This window comes from Sorex fumeus, unplaced genomic scaffold, assembly GCF_029834395.1.
Source record: "Sorex fumeus unplaced genomic scaffold, SorFum_2.1 ptg000008l, whole genome shotgun sequence".
NCBI classification, from domain to species: Eukaryota; Metazoa; Chordata; class Mammalia; order Eulipotyphla; family Soricidae; genus Sorex; species Sorex fumeus.
Genome location: NW_026606065.1, coordinates 76,871,130 through 76,884,342, shown reverse-complemented (window position 1 = coordinate 76,884,342; position 13,213 = coordinate 76,871,130).

Genomic DNA, 13,213 nt, shown 5'->3' with positions numbered 1-13,213 from the left:
GATTATTTAAATGGATATTGCTCATTTTTTTAATATCTGGTGGGGATATTTCAATCTCTTATTAGTGCTTTCTAATTTAAAAAATTTTATGGACATATAGCTGTATATTTAAAATTTATTAAGAATTATCTTGAGATAAAATATACGTTTTGATGAATGTAGTTCAGTATCCTTGATATGTACACTATGTGATTCAATATTGTTGAATTTAACATCCTATATACTTTTAAGTTATGTGAGTATGAAAATATTATAAATTCATACTTTTTCTCTTTTTAATATTACCTTGAGAGAGTAAGTTTTAAAGTATCCGGGTAAGTTTTCCATTTCTTGACTTACTTATGCAGTCTTATCAATGAATTGATTTATTTAGTAATACTCTTTACTATTTGTGAGAGATAACTCTTTTATTCTGGTAATACCTGTTGACTTAAAGTAAAAGTTTGCTTGACATTTAAATAGCCAGACTTGCTCTCTTTTGTCTTTTTATTTTGTATATTTAAAAACTTTACTATATAAAGTCTATTTTTTTGGAATGCATATCATTTTTCTGTTCTTATGTAATAATTTATATTAAAATGTATTCATTATGTTAATATTTAATGTAATCATTGATGATTATGTTCAAGTATGCAGCCTTGCTTTGTGGTTTCTGCAAGTCTCTTTTAATGGTTGCTGTAGAGATTATACAGTTTAGATTTATTAAATTATAAATTGCCTTTAATAATATATTTTGTAAGCTGCATATAAAATGAAGGAATCTTACTAGGGCATGCTTCTTTTTAGTTTCTCTTTCCCTTGTCTTATTAACGTCTGATATTTTTCTTCTAATAATCTATTAAACTCACAGTGCTGGTCAGAATAACTGTCAGCAGTGGAGCACATTCCTTCTATGTGAGACCCTGACCTTAATCCCTGTAACTACAAAAGTAAATACAGAAATAAACCTTGGCTATGGTGTGTTACTGTTTTTGTATTAGTCAACAGATTTCTAAAGGCTTAAATATAGAAATATGGAGGTAGTAACATATATTTATTCATACCTATTAATTATTAGAGTGCTATTAAATTATCTTGTATTTTGGAGGGGATTTCACAACCTATTATTAGTGTCTTCTAGTTAGTTACTGAATTATTTTACTGTTGATTCAATTCTTTGATATAGATTTCAATATCCAATACTTAGTATCTTAGTTGATCATTACAACCAAAAAATTTCTTTTAGTTTTTCTTGTTATATAAATGTTATTTGTTTATTTTTTATTGAATCATCATGAGATATAGTTACAAGCTTTCATGTTTGAGTTACAATCACACAATGATTAAACACCATCCCTCCACTGGTGCACATTCCCCACCACCAGTATTCCAGGAATACCCCCCTTTCCTATCCTTCCACTGCCTCTATGGCAGACAATATTCCCCATACTCTCTACTTTTGGGCATTATGGTTTGCAATATAGATGCTGAGAGGTTATCATATTTGGTCCTTTATCTACTTTCAACAATCATTCCCCCTCCCGACCGATTCCTCCAACCCTCATTTTCCTGGTGATCTCTTTTCTATTCCAGCCTTCTCCAGCTCATTATGCAGGCTTCCAGCTATGGAGAAATCTTCCTGGCCTTTGTATCTACTGTCCTTGGGTTTCAGTCTCATGTTGTGTTATTTTATACTCCAAAAAAAATAAAACCTGAAGAGATATTTATTTAGCCTTTATTTTTGAAATTAAACTTTTTGTTCAGTTAAAAAAACTGAGCACTTTTTTATTTTTTTGCCTAATAGAGAATTTTAATTGCTTTCCTTTCAGCGCTTTATAATTTTATGCCACTTTCCCCCTGGCTTTCTGTATTTCTGACAGTTCATGTGATTTATTATTTATGTACTTTCTCCCAACCCCTTATATTGTTGCTGGCACACTGATGGAAGAAGGGCCACACATGTATGTTTGCAGAATTCACCAGGAGTTGAGCATTTTAGTTGCGGTGTTTGCATCTTGCTATTCAGAGTATGCAGTGCATTCTGCAGCGCTCACACATTTTGACTTGTGGTACTTGCTGGGCGTCACATATGTCATTTGCAGTTTTCATACATGCTGCTGTTTGCTATAGATTGCACAGTCTTGCAATTGCTCATGGCCCCAAAGAGCAAAGCCATTGGAACTGTGCTGTGCCCTGTGGGTGGCTCCAGGGATCAAAGTCTCATTCTGAGGGCTTTGTCACTGAGCCATCTACTGGGTCTTTGATTTAGTTATTTTTAAGCCCCTTGCCCTTCTCTTTCTTTCTCCTTACTCAATAAATATTTTGTTCTTAGACTTTTTGTTTGTTTGTTTGTAGAGCCAGTGGGATGTGGCTTTCTTTTCTTCTTTTCCTTTTGTTTTCTGAGTCCCTCCATTCAGTGCTCTGGGTCTGTACCTGGTTCAGTTCTTGCAGGTTGCCTTTGGCAGGGATTTAGTAGCCTTTGCTGGATATCCAGTATGATACCTGGGAATGCTGCATACAAACACTATGCCCCAGATCTTTGGGATATATCCCCAACCAGTGTGATCTCTTTGTATTTAGTAAAGAAATGGCAGATTGATTGATCGTCTTTGTAGATTTTTTAGCTTAATATTTTAAGGTCACACCCTATTCTCCTGTTGTTCATCGATTTGCTTGAGCGGGCCCAGTAATGTCTCCATTGTGAGACTTGTTCTTACTATGTTTGGCATATCGAATACGTCATGGGTAGCTTGCCAGGCTTTGCCATGCCGGTAAGATACTCTCGATAGCTTGCTGGGCTCTCCAAGAGGGGTGGAGGAATGGAACCCAGCTCAGCCGAGCTGGCTGCACACAAGGCAAACGCCCTACTACTGTAGTTTTTCTATTCTAATTTTTTTTAGTCTGAGGTTTCCAATCATATTACAAATACATAGAACTACTTTGTAATCTTCCTCAGTTTATTGATATTCTGTAATAATAATGTTTATGTATTTGTTCTTATTTTTGTGTTTTAATTTGGATGAATTTTATGGATTGCAGTTTAAGTTTATTGATACTTTCTTGTGCTCACAGTTATAAGTCCCATCATTAAAAATTTCTATTTAAAACACTACATTTTTCAGATTAAGGTTTCCAAATATCCCATTTTCAATTTCTATAGCTTTTCTGAAATTCTCCATTGAGTTATTATTTTGTAGGGTTGTTTTATCATGGTTTTATTTTTAAATTACCTCCTTCACTCTCCCTTCTTTTCACAAATGTTTTGTTTGTTTTTGTTTTTAGGCAGAAAACAAAATGTACTCAGGGCTTGCTTCTGACTGACTTGGGAAACCACATGGGGTGCAGAGGATTGAATCTGGGTCAGCTGTGTGTAAAGCAAGTGCTCTTCCAGCTGTACTATCCCTCTAACCCTAATCAATATTGTTAATGCAGTTGTGACCAGGGTTTATACGCAAGCTTGATGGTGATTCTTGCACATTTCTCGAGGTGCTTGCCAAGAGTTGCCTAGGAGGTAGTACTTTCCCTTCACGTTCAGCGAGGCCCAGTGAACTTTTCCTTCCTTGAGAGGAGTTGTTACCCATGTGCTTACTTGAAACACACACTTGATGGTTGTGGTGCTTGCTGGGAGGTTGCTGGAGTGCTCACAAATGTGCTCACCAGAGGTCACACTCTCTGGCCGTGGCCATCTTTTTTTTTTTTTTTTTTTTTTTTTTTAGTGAAGCACCATGGGGTACAGTTGTAGATTTACAAATCTTTGTGCTTGGGTTTCGGTCATACAATGATCAAACACCCATCCCTCCACCAGTGCCCATTTTCCACCACCATGAATAATATTCCCCCCATCCCCCCCACCCCTGCCTCTGTGGCAGGGCATTCCCTTTTGTTCTCTCTCTCCTTTTGGGTGTTGTGGTCTGCAAAAGTGGCATTGAGTGGCAAACATGTTCAGTCCATAGTCTACTTTCAACATGCATCTCCCCTCCTGGGAGGATCCTCCAAACACCCTTTATTTTGTGCTCCCTTCTCTATCTGAACTGCCCTTTTCCCTAGAATACCCGGCTGGCCTCTAAGCTATGGAGTAATCCTCCTGGTGTTGATCTCAGCTATTCTTGGGTATTAATCTCATATTTGGTTACTTTATATCCCCCAGATGAATGCAATCTTTCTATGTCTATCCCTCTCTTTCTGACTCATTTTGCTTAGCATGATACTTTCCATATTGTACCACTTGTATGTAAATTTCATGACGTCATCTTTTCTAAGAGCTACACAGTACTCCATTGTGTAGATGTACCAAAGTTTCTTTAACCAGTCATCTGTTCTTGGGCACTCAGGTTTCTTCCAGTTTCTGGCTATTGTAAAGAGTGCTGCAATGAACAACAAGTGCAGATGTCTTTTCGACTACATATTTTTGCCTCTCTGGGATATATTCCCAGGAGTGGTATCGCTGGGTCAAATGGGAGCTCAATTTCTAATTTTTTGAGAAACGTCCATACTGATTTCCAAAAGGGCTGAACTAGCCGGCACTCCCACCAACAGTGAAGGAGTGTCCCTTTCTCGCCACAACCACGCCAGCATCGGTTGCTTTTGTTCTTTTGAATGTGGGCCAGTCTCTGAGGTGTGAGATGGTATCTCATTGTGGTTTTGATCTGCATCTCCCTGATGATTAATGATGTAGAGCATTTTCTCATGTGCTTTTTTGCCATTCGGATTTCTTCTTTGAGGAAGTTTCTGTTCATTTCATTGCCCCATTTTTTGATGGGTTTGGATGTTTTCTTCTTGTGGAGTTCAACCAGTATTTTGTATATCCTTGATATCAACCCCTTGTCAGATGTGTATTCGGCAAATATTCTTTCCCATTCTGTAGACTGTCTTTGTATTTTGGTCACTGTTTCTTTGGAGGTGCAGAAGCTTCTTAGTTTAAGATAGTCCCATTTATCTATCTGTTTTCACTTGCTCAGCCAGTGGTGTGGCATCTTTGAAAATACCATTAGCCTCAATGTCATGGAGGGTTTTGCCAACTTTGTCTTCAATGTACCTTATGGTGTCTGGTCTGATGTTGAGGTCTTTAATCCATTTTGATCTTACTTTTGTACATGGTGTTAGGCAGAGTTCTGAGCCCATTTTTTTTGCATGTAGCCATCCAGTGATGCCAGCACAATTTGTTAAAGAGGCTTTCCTTACTCCACTTCACATTTCTTGCACCTTTATCAAATATTAGATGATCATATGATTGAGGGGAGATGTCAGTGTATTGAACCCTGTTCCATTGGTCTGCAGTTCTGCCTATGTTCCAGTACCATGCTGTTTTTATTATTACTGCTTTGTAGTAGAGTTTGAATTTCGGGAGGTTGATTCCTCCCATTTTCTTTTTCCCAAGAATTGCTTTAGCTATTCGCGGGGGCTTATTGTTCCATATAAATTTCAGGAGTGATTGCTCCATTTCTGTGAAGAATGTCATGGGTATCCTTATAGGAATTACATTGAATTTACACAATGCTTTTGGTAGTATTGCCATTTTGACAATGTTAAGTCTCCCGACCCAATAGCAGGGGATATCTTTCCATTTCCTCATGTCCTCTTTTATTTCCTGAAGTAGCGTTTTGTAGTTTTCTTTGTACAGGTCCTTTACTTCCTTAGTTAAGCTGATTCCTAGGTACTTGATTTTCTGGGGCACAATTGTGAACGGGATTGTTTTTTTCATGTAACTTTCCTCTCTCTCACTGTTTGCGTATAGGAAAGCCATGGACTTTTGGGTATTGATTTTATAGCCTGCAAATTTACTATATGAAACTATTGTTTCTAGGACTTTTTTGGTGGAGGTTATTGGGTTCTCTAAGTAGAGTATCATATCATCTGCGAATAGTGAGAGCTTGATTTCTTCCTTTCCTATCTGAATGCCCTTAATATCTTTTTCTTGCCTAATCGCTATTGCAAGTACTTCCAGTACTATATTGAACAGCAGTGGAGAGACTGGGCATCCTTGTCTCGTCCCTGATCTTAGAGGGAAAGCTCTCAGTTTTTCCCCATTGAGAATGATGCTTGCTGTAGGCTTGTGGTAAATGGCTTTAACTATGTTGAGTAAAGTCCAATCTATACCCATTTTGGCTAGGGTTTTCATCATAAAGGGGTGCTGGATCTTGTCAGATGCTTTCTCTGCATCTATTGATATTGTAATATGCATTTTATCTTTTCTTTTGTTGATATGATGGATTATGTTGATTGATTTCCAAATGTTGAACCATCCTTGCATCCCTGGGATAACCTTGGTCATGGTGTATGATCTTTTTGATGAGTAGTTGGATTCTATTTGCTAGTCGTTTGTTGAGGATCTTTGCATCTGTGTTCATCAGGGATATCGGCCTGTAATTCTCTTCCTTTGTGGTATCTCTGTCTGCTTTTGGTATCAGTGTGATATTCGCTTTGTAGAAACTGTTCGGAAGTGTTTTTGATATTTCTATTTCATGGAGAAGCTTAAAGAGGATTGGGAGTAAGTCTTCTTTAAAGATTTGGAAGAATTCACTAGTGAATCCATCTGGGCCAGAGCTTTTGTGCTTCGGGAGACTTTTTATTGCCATTTCAGTTTCCTTGGTGGTGATAGGTCTGTTCAGCTATTCCAGGTCTTCTGGGTTTAGCCTTGGGAGTCTGTAGGAGTCTAGGAATTTATCCATTTCCTCGAGGTTTTGATGTTCCATGGCATAAAGTTTCTCAAAGTACTCCCTGAGGATCCTTTGAATTTCTGTAGTTTCTGTTGTTATGACCCCCTTTTCATTTCTGATTCAGTTTATTACGGTTTTCTCTCTCCCCGTCTTTGTGAGTTTTGCTGGAGGCTTATCGATCTTGTTAAGTTTCTCGAAGAACCAGCTCTTGGTTTCATTGATCTTTCGGATTGTTTTTTGGGTTTCCATCTCATTAATCTCTGCTCTGAGTTTTATTGTTTCCTTTCTCCTTTTTGGGTTGTGCTCCTTTTTTTGGTTCTTCGTCAAGGTCTTAAGCTGTGAGGTTAGGTTACTTATGTATGCTCGCTCCTCCTTCCTGAGGAATGCTTGTAGAGCTATAAACTTTCCTTTTAACACAGCTTTTGCTGTGTCCCATAAGTTTTGGTAACTCGTGTTCTCATTTTCATTCATTTCTAGGAATCTTTTGATTTCCTCTTTGATTTCCTTTCTAAGCCACTTGTTGTTCAATAGCGCAGTGTTTAATTTCCAGGTGTTTGATTTAGTTTTCTGTTTTTGTGTGTAATTTGCTTCTAATTTCAGCGCATTGTGGTCTGAGAAGATTGTTGATACAATCTCTATCTTCTTAATTTTATGGAGGCATGTTTTGTGGCTCAGCATGTGGTCTATCTTGGAGAATGTTCCATGTACGCTTGAGAAGAATGTGTATTCAGCCTTTTGAGGATGAAGTGTCCTGTATATATCTACTGAGTCCCTTTCTTCCATTGTTTCCCTCAGATGAAGTATGTCCTTGCTAAGCTTGAGTCTGGTTGATCTATCAAGAGGTGACAAAGCGGTGTTGAAGTCTCCCACTAGTATTGTGTTGCTATTGATGTCTTTTTCCAAATGTATGAGTAGTTGTTTTAAGTATTTTGCTGGTCTCTCATTAGGTGCATATACATTTATTATTGTAAGTTCTTCCTGTTGTACAGATCCTTTGATCAATAAGAAATGGCCTTCACTGTCTCTTATGACCTTCTTCACTCTGAAATCGATGTGGTCTGATATTAGGATAGCTACCCCAGCTTTTTTTATGGGAGCTGTTTGCCTGTAGGATTGTTTTCCAGCCTTTGACTCTGAGTCTGTGTTTGCTTTGACTATTGAGATATGTTTCTTGCAGGCAGCAGAATGTTGGGTTCAATTTTCTAATCCATCCTGCCACTCTATGTCTTTTAATTGGTGCATTTAGCCCATTGACATTGAGAGAGATTATTGTTATGGGATTTTGACCCATTGTTCTGTTGAAATTTGGTGTATTTGAGGGGCCTTTCTTTCCTTCAAGTAGCCCATTTAGTTGTTCTTGTAACCATGGTTTTGAGTCTCTGAAGTTCCTGAGCTGTTGTTTGTCTGTGAAACTGTGTGTTGTTCCTTCTATTATGGATGAGAGTCTCGCTGGGTAAAGTATTTTTGGAGATGCATTTATTTCATTGAGCTTTTTTACTATGTCCCACCACTGTTTTCGGGCCAAGAGGGTTTCATCAGAAAAATCAGCTGTGAAGTTTAAGGATGCTCCTTTGTAAGAGATTTCTTTCTTCGATCTTGCTGCTTTCAGAATTTTGTCTCTGTCTAAGGTTTTGGTCATTTTGATCAGGATGTGTCTTGGGGTATTTTTGTTCGGATTTCTTCTAGCTGGTACCCTTCGGGCCTCCTGAATGTGGTCTCAAGTTTTCTTCAGCTCTGGAAACGTTGTAGCAATGATGTCTTTGACAGTTTCTTCTTCATCAAGGTTTTCTTCCTGTCCCTCTGGGACTCCAATAATTCTTATATTACCCCTCTTGGCTTCATCGCGATCTTCTCTTGCCATCTGTTCCCGAACTGTGAGTCTTTTTTCCATTTTCTGCTCTTTTCTAGTGAGTCTCTGAACTTCATCTTCGAGCTCACTGATTCTGTTCTCAGCAACTGTTACTCTGCTGCTGAGGCCTTCCACTGAGGTTTTCAATTCGCCTACCAGATGTTTTAGGTCCGACATTTCCGATTGCATTTTTCTCATTTCTGCCTTCAAATCCTCTTGTCTTTTATTGGCATTGCTTTCCATTGTTTCTTTTAGTTCCCTAAGCATCCTAAGTAGCTCCCTTCTGAATTCTTTGTCAGAGAGGTTGTCTAACACTACAATACTGTTGGTGTCTTCTGGGCTGCCTCTTCAATAAGAAAGTTTGGTTGGCTTTTGCGTTGCTTTACCATTGTGACCAGTGTGGTTTAGTCCTTCAGGTTCACTGTTACTATTCTGGTTGAGTGAGGAGAGAGTTCCCGGATCCGTTCAGCTTTGTTGCCGCGAGATGGGATGTTGCTTCAGTTCCCGTCTCGCTCAGGTCAAGGGAGAAAACCGGCTATTCTAGGGGATCGAGCTAGCTGTGCATGCCCAGGGAGAATCCCAAGCCATGAGGGCCAGGCTGTACCTGGTTGAATGAGGAGAGACTGCCAGGAGCCATTCAGTTTTGTTGCCGAAAAATGGGCCTTGGTTCCCATCTGGCGCAGATCATACTGTTCCCTTTAAGGTGGGAAAGGATTTTGGAGAAGGTTGGTCGATTGTAGGCACCCTTCTACGTTTCTGAGTTTGACCTTCTTCTCAATCAGGCGTTATTCTTTGTTTTATAACCGACATTGAATGGAACTTTTTGAGGAGGTGCTATTTGGTGCTATTGGTGCTACTGGGCTTATACAGCTATTTTCAAACAGGTCTTTGTTGGAAATGGAGTAGGCGAGTGGGATGTTGTTGGATTGTAGTAGAAGAGGTGGGAAATATTTGGTTGGTATTAGGCGACAAGTTGTGGGATGAGAGTCCTGAGTGCTTGATGTGAGTGATATAACTGTGGCTGCTAAGGCCGGCCGCTGAGGAGAAGGCCACGCCCACTTTTGGGAGGCCACGCCCACTTCCTGGTGGCCATGCCCCTAGCCCGTCCCAGGCCACTCCCACCCAGGATCCTGGAATGGAGGAACAGTGGTGGACAGTCTCCCTGCTGGGCGGGGATGGAGGTGGGAATGGAGGCGCGGCTGGGGGGCAGGAGCGCTTCCCGGCTGGACGCCCCCTACCCACGTGGAGGGGAGGGGCTGATGGACTGGTGGGCGGTACCTTGGAGCTGGACGGACAAGTCTCCCCACTGGCCTTCATGCGGGAATGAAGATACGGCTGGGGTGCAGGAGCACTTCCCTGCTGGGTGCCCCTACCCACCTGGAGGGGAGGGGCCGATGGACTGGTGGGCGGTCCTGCGGAGCTGGATGTGGCCATCTTTTTAGTTGCTGTGTTTGCTGGGATGGCACTCTTTCCATAGTACTTGTGTATCCAGAAGTGGTGTGGACTGAAGATAGCAGAGTTGTTAGATTTTATGCATATGGGACACAGGGGACTCATATGCTTATATGCTTACAAGGCATATTCACTATGCCCATGGGCTATTTCTTAGGCACTATTATAAAATAAAATATAATAATTTTATTTATTTTTGTTTTTGGGGGGGTCACACCTGACAATGTTCAGGGGTTACTCCTGGCTCAGCACTCGAAAATTACTCCTGGTGGTGCTGGGAGACCACATGGGATGCCAGGGGTCGAACCCAGGTCAGCTGCGTACAAGGCAAATGCCCCTACCTGCTGTACTATTGCTCTGACCCAGTATAATTATTTTAAAAGTTTTTAAGCTGATTCTAACACGAACATTGTTCTTTTTTAAAAAATTTATTTATTTTGAATACCCATACCCCCACCAGTGATCATTTCCCACCACCATGGATCCCAGTATCCCTCCCACCCCCCAGGCCCCCCATTCCACCCTGCCTCTGTGACAGGACATTCCCCTGTGTTCTCTCACTCCTTTTGGGTGTTGTGGTTTGCAAAAGAGTTAAGCCTGATTTTCAGAGAGAAACGTTGGATGATTTACTTTCCATTGATCACTTTGTATATAAGGAGATGTCGCATGGCCACATAAGTGGCTGTGTGACTTGGAGTAAATGTCCTGGTTCCCGCATGCCCAAGCTATGCTTGTAGAGGCTCATGGTTACCAGGGATCCATCTGGAGAAGGCAGGATGCACCACCTACCCCATCTGGGACTTCCCGGTGATATTGGCTCTGTTTGGGACCTGGAGCATTCTCCGGGAGCTGTGGAGCCACCCAGCAGTTTTCTTCTTTGTTGTTGAGTGCTGTAAAGATGGCCACATTGTTCTTAATGTCCACATTTTCTCTTGCTATGTGTCACATTTCCTTACTTATTGTATATATATGCATATATATAAACACATATAGATTTTTACTGACATGCCAATATATTGATTATATTTTGAAAATATTCTAATTATTATCCTCTGAATACTTACTTGGTATTATAATAGCTAGTTACCTTCCCTAACAGTCATATTAAACATTAGAGGTGGTATTAGTTTGATTTTGCCGTAAATCCTGGGATTTAGCCTTCAGTATATTTTGTTCATACTGTCGGAGTCTTACTAGTACTCAGTGGAAAGTATGGAAAGTACAGGTTATTTCCCAAGTCCCATTACCTTGGCTGGAATTAAAAGCAAAATTTGAATTGCAAATTTTGTTTGATGAGCAATTGCTGAAACTATTTGGTTCTGTCTGTCTTTCTTTGGATGTTTAGAATTTTTTTCCCTGGAGGCTCTTTGGAGTCTTACTCCATCCATGCACAATTAAGTAGTAAGTCAAGGATTTATATACCGATTGTGGGTTTTGGAAATCCATTCTCTAAACTTATTTCTTTGACTTCTACCTACCCCTTTTTCTGGTTTTTGGTTTGTGGACCACACCTGGCAGTTTTCAGGGCAACTTTCTGACTCTGAGCTCATTGTTCACTTCAGGGGGCTATTTGTAGTGTTGGGGAGAGAACCTGGGGTATCTGTGTGTAAGGCAAGTGTCTCACTGACCTATTACTGCTCTCAAGCACTGTTAAGAGAGTTGCGGCAGCCTCAGACGCTGTCCATTGACTCTTCTATGAAACGAGACTGGATTTCTGCTTCAATTCCAGCAATGTTGTCCTCAGGAAAAAGATGTACCAAAGTACATCTTACCCAGTGCGGTTTCTCTCTTGCAAAGGTCAACTCTGCTTTTATTTTTCTTCAATATTTTCAGAGGGTTGGTTTTTTTTCTATTTTTTGTAAACTTCACACTTATTTTCAGAAGAGCTAGTCTCACAATTACTCCACTCACAAGTCTCACAGTTACTCCACTGTTATTTGAAGTCAGTACTCATCAAAAGGCCTTGACTGTAGATTTTAAACTATAGAAAATTAAATTTAAGTATTGTTGTATCATACCCATCAGTACTCATCAATATACTGGCTCTGCTCTTCACACACTATCTGAATGCAAGGTTCCATCCCAATGGAAAACCAGCAAGACTTTACTACTATACAAGAAGGGAGACATTCATGACATTGGCAACTATCGCCCAATCTGCCTATTGACTGTCATCTACAAACTGTTTTCACTTGAGTCATCCTGAATAGGATTGGCAGAACACTAGGTGAAGGACAACCATGAGAACAAGCTGGGTTCCAAAAAGGATTCAGCACCATCGACCATATCCACATGATAACCAAGCTCATTGAGGTTTCTCAGGAGTTCAAGATGACACTCTGTCTAATGTTCATTGATTTACAGAAGGCCTTTGATTCTGTTGAGACGAAAGCGGTCATCGAAGTCCTAGCCAATCATGGTGTACAAACTCAATACATCAAGATCCTCCGTGAGCTCTATTATGGATTTGCTACCAGGATATCACCATTCTACAAAGAAGTAATCATTCATGTCAAGAGAGGGGTTTGGCAGAGTGATACCATTTCACCAAAACTCTTCAGTGCCACCCTTGAGAACATCATGCGATGACTGGAATGGGAAGGAATGGTAGTGAAGATAGGTGGTTGGCAACTACACCACCTCCGCTTTGCTGATGACATTGTTTTAATAACACCAAACATCAGCCAAGAGGCACAAATGGTAACCGACTTTGTGAGTGCGGAAAGGTTGGATTACAACTGAATCTCACACAGACAATGTTCATGAGAAACAGTCTTGTTCTTTATGTTCCATTCACTCTCAACTGAACCACCATCTTCGAATGCAACAGTTATATATACCTAGGTCGAGAAATCAACATTATGAATGACCTGGCACCTGAGTTACGCAGGAGGAAGAGAGGGGCTTGGAATGCCTTCAATAGCGTTGAAGAAATAACTAAGAGGACAAAGAACCTCCAGTTCCGAGCACATCTCTTCGATTCCACTGTTCTTCCTGCATTAACATATGCCTCAGAGACCTGGGCCCTGCAAAAACAGAATGAGAATGCTATTCGAGTCTCTCAAAGAGGAATCAAAAGAGCTATGCTTGGAGTATTGGAGCTATGCTTGGAGCTTCACTCGAATGAGAGATAGAATCCGGAGTTCAGATCTCCGTCAATGCTCAGGAATCAGGGACACTGTCTCATTTACCAAGGCATCAAAAATCAGATGGGCTGGACACGTAATGAGGTATTAAAGACAATTGCTGGACTAGAGCCATTACTGACTGGATTCCA